Source organism: Calonectris borealis, chromosome 2, assembly GCF_964195595.1.
Source record: "Calonectris borealis chromosome 2, bCalBor7.hap1.2, whole genome shotgun sequence".
Taxonomy (NCBI): Eukaryota; Metazoa; Chordata; class Aves; order Procellariiformes; family Procellariidae; genus Calonectris; species Calonectris borealis.
Genome location: NC_134313.1, coordinates 136,446,801 through 136,455,152, shown reverse-complemented (window position 1 = coordinate 136,455,152; position 8,352 = coordinate 136,446,801).

Here is an 8,352-nt window from a genome sequence, read left to right as displayed (position 1 = left end):
TGGCTAACTTATGTGCCAAAAATATATCTAGTAGATGCAGCTATTCTCTTCTGATCCCTTCTGCGTCTGTAGAAACACAATAAATTATATGAAAGTATTTGTAACATAACTTTCTTGAATTAAGCCTGACTTCATAAGTGCATTTTTCTCTGCTACCAAATGGCAAAATCCACACATCTTATTTTAAACATATTGCAGCAGGGAAAATGTGTGCTTAGCCCAAAATCAGTGCAATTCACCAAGCATTTTACAAAAGGCTGAAAATTCTTTTCTTTCATATTTAGCTCTTTGGTCTCTCTCTCACTTCTTTCCCACCGTTTACATGAAGAGAAGTGCCGATGTGAATATTTTCTTGAGTTTCGTTTTTTTTTAAAACTCCTGTTAATTCTCCCATGAGCATTTTGATAGCAAGCCAGCAATTACATTATGAAACAAACTTGTCTTTCTGCTATCAAATTGCAAACTCAAAACAAAACACAGAAATACTACCGTACGAAAACTAAGACCATTAACCATGTTTTATTCTTGGCTTTCATCTTTTATTAAAGTTTAATTGAAAGATATTGAAAGTAGGTAGTCTATCCTATATAATGTGTATTATCTCTAGCAGGCAACACAGTTTCTCCTGTTGTCTGCAGTAAAGTTATATAGTACTACTGACAACAGGAAATATCATTGCCTACTGTACATTTAAGAACAAAAAATCCTGAGGCGAAGGAGGAAGATCTTTTGTTCTGCTTATCTATTTTTCAACTTGGATGTATTTGTAACAGATTTTTTACACCCTCTCTCTGATATGCCATGATGCTGAATAAAATGTACCTTAGAGTATTTACCTGCCAAGAGACAAGAGAGAAGAGATGTGGAAACTTAGCACCTTGGCTAATAATTAGAAGTCCATCATCTTTCTTGCCTGACTCATACAGTCAGAAAAAACCTAATGTCTGCCACAGCAAGTGAAAATTAGCAGGGCCTGACACAAATATAGATGCTAGCCAGGTTGTGATTTCATGTCTATAAAACATTATAAACCCTTACATACCATATGTTTTGTAACTGAACTCATGTTTGGGTACACAGTAGATATCCAGAACAGAAGCAAGATCCACATCATGGTTTTGACATCAAGTGCATTTTTTCATTTATGAGTAAAAACAGGTCAGACTGAATTTTTGGTTTTCTATGTCATGAAGGGAGAAAAGACAAAGGATTAGGCAGAACTACAAACAAATATATTGCACCTACTTTGTCAAGGATGTCCTCGGCGAGAGTAAATTTTTCAGGATCCAAGCCTTTCAGAATTCACAGAGCTTTCAAAACTTTTTTCTAATAAAGATATGCTGTTTGCATGTGTTTTCAATTAATTCATTCTTCTAAAAATTCTGTGCTTGGCAAAATGAGAGGTAAATTTAGTCTGCAGCTGTTCCCACAGGCTGTTGAGTTTAATTGAAAGTAGATGTGACCCAGTGTCAAAGTGGGCATTAAAACAGAAAACTGCTGGAAATCTTAGGCTTGGTGCATGAGACTGATAAAGCCCCTGGCTGCTGAGCAAGGGATGCATTACTGTATGTGTGAGGGACACCAGTGCTCTGGAGGGAAGAAGTCCTGCTCTGGACCCCTCTAAAAGATGAGACCTGTGTTTGGCCTAACACAGAAGATGGCTATACAGAGTTAGCAGTGTGCCACTGCATTCAGCACAGTAAGCAATTGAAAACTGTATTTGGCAAGTGTTTTCCCCATTCGGCTTTGTCCTTTCATATGTATATGGATAAGCAAATTAAGCCCCATTCTTAGTGTGGTAATGGTTGGACTACCCAAAGCAAAGCAAACACACACAGCAGACAGTGATACTGCCTCTTACTGACATTCCAGGTACCAAGTTCTTACCAATTAGGGATTTCCTCCTTGAGACAGCCTGTTTCCATTGCCCAGCTAAATTCCTCACCCAATCTAGCACCCTTTGCTGTTCAGCAATTCCACTTTGTAAAGTATTTATGTATCTGGAGAAAACCAGCAATGGCTACAGTTGTGGCTTGCCTGCTTTCCCCTGCTAGAGGCGAGGAGCACAAGACTTGCCTGGCGACTCTGAGAAGGCAATTGTTTGCTGGGGGGGAGGGGGCGGGGTGTGGTTTTTTTGTTTTGGGTTGTGGGGTTTTTTTTTTGCAATAGACAAGGTTTGCAGGGATAGGCAACATCGTTACACCAGATCGATTACTTTAATGGAGAAAAAAATCCTCATACCTGTTGCCAGGCATTCATGTCTGATCTTCAGGTATGAACATTAAAAAAAAAAAAGTCTCTGAAGAGTGGAGGAGAGGAGGCGACGGAGGGGTTAAAAACATGCGAGGGCTGTGTAAGAAGGGGCAGCAGTGAAGCGGGGAAAGCCCCTGCAGTTCTGAGCATTAAAACTTCTTCCTCCAAGTAGTTCAAAATCTTATCGTCTGTTCCTTGCAATCGGAGCAGGAAAGCAGGTGGCGTTAGTACTTTGACACCTCATTTGCAGGCTGAAGATATTTTCCTTGTCGGCCACCTTTCCTGTGAGAGGTCACCTTTGCTCGGTGTGCCCATTCCGCTGCAGTCTCCCCCCCCCCCAGCAGCCCCGAGCCCCGGGAACCGCCGCCGCCGCCTCCCCGTCCCGCGGGGCTGCAGCGCGGGCAGAGCCTGCCCGGCTCCCCGGTTGGCCCTTTTCACATCCGTTGCCAACGGGGCTGTAAGAATTTAATAACACGCTGTAATCTTTGATTAAAAAAAAAAAAAGAAAAAGAAAAAAAGCTTTCTAAGAAGACTGCGAGCTCGGGATCAGCGTTAATTAAGTGTGGAGCAACCTTAATCGGCAGGAATACACTTTCTGCCTTTCGCACGCACGAGGCGATGTAGGGAACACCCGAGCTACCCTGAGAAGCTAAGTTTACAAAATATGGGGAAGTACTTTGAAGCGCCTCTTCGGGTCTGAGTTCTCCCCACTATAACTCGTAAAAAAGCTGCCTCCGATCTAGCATTAAACGGCATGAATGAGTTTAGCAACACGGTCAAAAGCCCTTGTCACCCTGTCAGCTACCCCCTAGCAGCTTTCAAAGAATTCAGGGGTGGAATACCTAAAACAGATCCCAAATCCTGCTCTAGTGTCTGCTTTCGCATTTCCAGCGTCTCATCATCTGCGACGAGGACTTCGTCCTGCCCCGGGGGGGGACCCCCAGCCTCCCCGCCGCCGGGCGCTGGATGCTCGGCAGAGCCGGGGGACGGCAGGTACCTTCCCCGTCTCATTTATTTCCAAGCGACTCCACGGAGACTTGCTTTCCCGTAAAGACGGGGAGCTGCGCCTCTGCACGCAGAAGCGACTTCTGGACCGTTTGCTCCGTAAATAAATAATCCGACCCTCCTAAGGAGCATCGCGGAGTGTCGCTTGGGAGGGGAGCAGGGCAAGGAGGCGAGGACAGCTCTTCCTCAGGGGGAGGGAGGGAATTGGCTGTGATTTGGAGTAGAAAAAAAAACAACGAGTTTGAAGAACACTTGGCTGCTGGTGTCTGCGAAGCCTCACTTAGCCTCCCAGGTGCCGGAATGTTACTTTTTGGGGATGGGGTTGACAGCTCAGCAGTAGTCCCCACTCCAGCAGCCTAGGAAATATTCCTGCAAAATCCACACACACATCGGCGCCCGGTGCGAGGACCCGTGTGATGCCGACGGGGGGTACCGCGCCTCCCGGCCGCCCCCGCCGGCATCACACGGGTCAATCCGGGGAGCTCCGCGCAGCCGGCGAGGGTTCCCCCCTCTGCCCCTCGCCCAGGAAGCTCAGTCTCCCCCCATCGCGGGGCAGCCCCGGGGAGCGGGGGGGGGGGGGCGGACGGCGGGACCAGCTGCCCACGGGGCGCACACGCCGGGTGGCGCTGCGAGCCCACGGCAGGACCGGCCGCGCCGCCCCCGCACCCCTCTGTGTATGTGTGTCTGTGTCCGAGCCGGGGCAGAAAAAGGGAAGGGGAGGAATGGGGGGGGAGCTCCCCCCTTCCGAGAGAAGCAGCCCTGCAGCTATGGGGAGAAAGTCGAGGCGAGGTGCAAAGCCTGCCGCCGAACAGCAACCAGGATGGGCGAGTGGCCGGCTGTATTGCCAGCGGAAGGCGCGCTTGTAACGCAGGGGGCAGCTGGAGGTGGCACCGAATATATAGTCACAGGCATATGCTCCTGTCTCAAGAGATGTGGCCAGGCGTAAAGCACAGCGTGTTGCCGGCAAAAAAAGATAATAATTATTTCCCCCGTCCCCGCAAAGGAAACTTGCACGGCGTTTCACCTCCCCAAGAGCAAAAGCTGTTCAAACGGAGCCTCCCGCCCATCCATCGCTCTTTCCCTAACCAGAGACGAAGTTTCTGTGTCGCTATTTGAGCAGTTGCAGTATTACAAGCTTACAACCATCCCTTCTTCGTCCCCGACCCGAAGGGAAGCCCTGGGGCCCTGGCAAAAGTTCCGCTGCTCCCTGACTGCTTTTTGCACTTTGCAGAGCAATATCGCTCAGCCTGAAAACCAGAAATCTCCAAATGCCAATGCCAAAGTCGCTTCCGGGAGATGGCTCCGTTACCCAGCCTCTCACCGGGCCTCACAGGCAGTGTAAATATGCCTCTTGCAGAATTGTTCACTGCTCAAGGAGTAATGCGAAGTCCCAGTTTGTTTCGAAATCCACAAGTGTAAAATGGAGTCACTCTCTATTTAGAGTGCCCCACTAAAGCTCCTATGCAGTATTGCTTGCCATTATCCCCTATTTCCCTAATCCCTTTTCTTAAAAAGCAAATCATTCCAAGCCGCAGTTAGAAAACCACAGAACTGGAAACGCAGTAATTGTCCTAAATGGCGCAGTTTTTCTCAATGCACGCCTTCCTGATGCATAATAATTTCCCCATATCCTTTAGCACAAGACAGCCAGCTAGCTTGAAAAGATGCCACATACACAATAGTCGAAAAATTGGTGTTCTATATTTTAAAGAAGATATTGCAGAATGTGCTTTCCTCCATGGAAACGTTGAGGATTTTTTTTAAATATCTTTAGGATAATAAAGCAAAGTGTAATGGAGGGAGCTGAGAAAGCAGACCCTGATTTATGCTAAGAAACACAAAGTTATTCTGATACAGCAAAAGACTTTTGTCCTTTCATCATAAATCTGGTGCAAGTGTGAGCAACCACACACCTAATTTGTTCATACCTTTTCCCGGCTGCTTCTTCCCAAAGCTAAACCAGAGATCGCTTCATGGAATGTAACTGAAGTGTGGCAGGATTTGGCAAGTGCATACTTACAATCATTCATACTGAAAGATTTGTTGGACTGCATCACGTATCCTTACTCCGCCACCTTTACAGCTGTGAAGGTGTTGACGGCTGGATTAGCCATCACATCCACAAATAAAGCATTGGAGATTTCATTTCTTGCTTTCTACTTTCACATTCCTAGACTGGAAGCAAAGGAGAAGCCAACACCCTTTGATCGCTGTTTAGTCTCAGCAGGCACAGGCACAGGCCGAGGGTAGTGGGAAAGGCACTATGGCAGGCAGAAATTAAGTGGTGTTTTAAATCGCTTCAGATGCGCATATCTCCCATCACTGCTCTATTGAAAATTTAAACTGGAAAATGACAATGAAAAGCCAGAATAATGGGAAAAGCAGGACACGAAATTCGATAGACATTGCTACGAGCTTGAAGGGGAGAGACTTAAAAGGTCAGAGAGCAAACGGGAATGGCCACAATCATCTGAAGGCAGTTGGAAGGTAAGTTGATGGACACCGGTTTGACCTGTGGGTCAGCAAACTAGTTTAACTCTACCTTGATCTGCACAACGCAGAGACAAGTTCCCGGCTCCTATCAAACAACTCAATGCCCTTATCTGGAAGGGTTTAGTAAAAGTAAATCAACTACAAAAAGGAGCTATTCAGCCTTCAAGTGCTGGGTTTTGCTGGTAAAAAAAAGAAAAAATATTTATGTTCTCACACAGCCCGGATCCAAACCAACAGCTCCCAAGTGGCAGAAACACACACTCCTTCCCGGGGGAAGGATGAGTTTTGTCACCAGCTCTACCCCACTGCCAGACTGCCCTGAGACAGAGCAACCAGTGCCCCAAACAAACCAGCAAGCTCCTGGCTAGTGGCATTTTGGCAGCGCTTTCTTTTCCAGGGATATCAGAGAAGCAGTACTAGAAGTTACCCACAGCTCCACTTCCCTTTCCTTTTGACTTGGTTCTCAACCTATTCCATCAGGATGGAAACCTCCAGGTAACATAAACGCTGCCTCTCGCTCCCACTGGGGAAAGCTGGTGCTGCTACACCACTCCATTTACATGACATTAAAAAAAAAAGAAAAAAAAAAAGAAAAAAAAAAGCAGTGCAAACTGTTGCTTTGTTTCAGTAGGAAACTTTGCAGGCCTCTCAGAGTTGCATCTGTAATGAAGCAAATTCAGAATGCAGCTCAGAGAAACTCAACCAGAACAACTCCTGTTTCCAGTGGACATTAAAAGCCCCTTCTAATCCCTATACCATGCAGAGAAACAAAATCTTCAATGCATCTGGAGTTGACTCGTCTGCACTGTTTTGCTCCACATTTTAATACCTGCTGCTTAGGTTATCACTGATAACGTGCTTTAAAGTATGCACAATAGATCTTTCTGCTATGCAAACTCCATGCTCTAGCCATGATTTTTCAGCACCCTGAAAGTGGGCATCGCCTCCCTGTGTAATCCAAGAGGCCAGATTTCCAAACAGGAACAACACTTCCCCCACGTCCCCCGCAAAAAAAAAAAGTGTTTAAGAGAAAGCGTTAGCGGTTTTTTTTTTTGCCAAAACGCTAAGCAAATGCTGTAACTGCTTTTCTACTCGAGCAAAAGACGCTGGTTTTTAGGAAACACTTGCAATAGTGTTTTTATTGTTGTTCAGGGACAGCTGTGGACAAGATTTAAAGGACACAGCGAGGGAGGTGGCGCGGGACCGGCTGGTTGGCAGCACCCCACAGTCCTCGAAATCGCCCAGATTCCCGATCCTGCGGGGAAAACGCCCCCGGACGAGAAGGGAGTTTTCACGCACAACCGCGAAGTTTCCCACTCCTGAGACCTGCAGAAGTTAGCGCTCGCTACGGCAATTAGCATCGCTCTCAGCCACAAACACGTCACCTAAGAATAAAAGCGCCGGACCACTTTTTATTTTGACTTTTAAAGCAATAATGACCCTTAGCATTTCAGTATTAAATCGCTCTCACAATAGATCTGGCGCGATGTGAAAAATAAAGTCCGAGGAGGAGGTATAGGCAAATCAGTCCCTTGTACACAGCCGGTTTTGCGAGAGGCACCGTATCGTTAGTTTGATAAAAATAATTAAAAAAAAAAAAAGGTGTTAATACCTTTCCTTTAGTTTCCTCTACTAGGGCATTATGAAAAGCACGAAGCCGAACGCCAACTTATTCGTTTTAACGCCTCCAAGCTGCTTTCGTTAGGTGCTACAATTTACAGCGGGACGGAATTCGTTGTATTTTCACTTTTCTCAGAAACTCTAGAGAACGACTCATGCCATATAAGTTCAAAGTAAATCATTGCCTGCAACGATGGAATTAAAAGAAGAAAAACAATTGGCTGACCTAAGGTAGAATGTTTTATCTGGAGTTTATTAATACCATTTAAAATATTACAGATAAAAATCAATTACATTTCATGCATTTAAAATGCAAATCTAAAATGTTCCAGCGAAGGGCTTTCCATTTCAATGTGAAATATCCAAATTATTTCAACATTACAATGAGACAATTAGTTTGCAGCATTGCAAACCGCTAATGTAGTGTCAGGAGTGTTTATTAACATTTATCAATATTATTTTCAGGAAATACACATAGGCCAACGTTAGTTCAGTTTCACTTGGACAGTTTATTTAATACATGGGTCGTGGCAAACCCACTTTATGAAATATAGGAGAACTCTCACCGTAACTATACCTGAACTGCCAGCAAATGCAAATAAGTACATGCTCCATTAAATTAAATGTCATTCAACATTTATCAAATATTGTTTGCTTAATTACAGTTGTATGCCTACCTAAATTAATATTCAAGCAAAACCTATATCCTGAAGTGAGATTTGATGTACGCTTCAAGGAACAAGTCCAGAAAAAGAATGCAGTGAACCAGGACTGCAACAATAATGCTTGCTCGTGACAGGAAAAGAAATAAAAATTAAAAAAAAAAAAAGCTCAAGTGTACTTCAATATATTTTCAAATATTTACTGGAAGTAATTTACAAGAAAAATACTATACAAAATCGTCTCCTGGACAACTGCACCTCACACCGATACATTGGTGGAGTTATATTTAATTGTTAGCTAATCTAGAACGATTCCCCA